The sequence below is a fragment of the Schistocerca gregaria genome, chromosome 3 (assembly GCF_023897955.1).
Source record: "Schistocerca gregaria isolate iqSchGreg1 chromosome 3, iqSchGreg1.2, whole genome shotgun sequence".
Classification (NCBI taxonomy): Eukaryota; Metazoa; Arthropoda; class Insecta; order Orthoptera; family Acrididae; genus Schistocerca; species Schistocerca gregaria.
Genome location: NC_064922.1, coordinates 463,446,288 through 463,447,117, shown reverse-complemented (window position 1 = coordinate 463,447,117; position 830 = coordinate 463,446,288). Strand labels below are relative to the sequence as shown.

General features: G+C 42.5%; 1 non-coding gene across 1 annotated transcript; it reads right to left on the bottom strand.

Moving 5' to 3' along the window:
* Positions 1 to 400: 400 nt before the first annotated feature.
* On the bottom strand, positions 401 to 475 carry Trnas-uga (transfer RNA serine (anticodon UGA)). Its single transcript has one exon. It is a non-coding gene; the product is annotated as a tRNA-Ser (tRNA).
* Positions 476 to 830: the final 355 nt, after the last annotated feature.

The following is an 830-nucleotide window of genomic DNA, read 5'->3' as shown; positions in this document are numbered from 1 at the left end:
TCATTGTTTTCGTCTATGGTGTAAATAACGGAGGTCAAAGATGGCTCTGATCGCAAACAGGTCACTCTTCCTTGAATTGTTGTGAGATTTTATGAGGTCTTCTGCTTCACTTTCAAGAGTTTCGAAATGGTTGATTGAAGTTGGGCGTCGGTGTAGTTTTCTTGTAAAGAATCCGTGAAAATGACGTCTCCGAACTGCAGTCTCAGTGCGTAATTTGTGTTGAGCGATTGCCGATTGAAGGTGTATGTTACACCTCACAGCGTAAGCATATCAGAAGAGAAATTGCGGTTCAGTATACACGAACAGTTTTTGTGCAAGACAGGTACAGCATTGAGAATGAGATTTTCACTGTGCAGCGGAGTGTGCACTGACATGAAACTTCCTGGCAGATTAAAACCGTGTGCCGGACCGAGATTCGAACTCGGGACCTTTGCCTTTCACGGGCAAGTGCTCTACCGACTGAGCTACCCAAGCACGACTCACGGCCCGTCCTCACAGCTTTACTTCTGCCAGTACTTCGTCTCCTACCTTCCAAACTTAACAGAAGCTCTCCTGCGAACCTTGCAGGTACCGAGTTCGAGTCTCGGTCCGGCACACAGTTTCAATCTGCCAGGAAGTTTCAGGTACAGCATTTGTTGAACGCTAATTACTTAGTTATTTAAATGTTCCATATATCATTTGAACGATTCTAAAATGAGGTAGATTGAGTCAGTTTATAAGGTACACACATATTTTTAGAGTTAACATTAATGAACATATTTTTTGTCCTACTCATACAGCTACACTTAAAACTATTTTTTCAGGCTACCGGTCTTTAAATAGAAATTCGT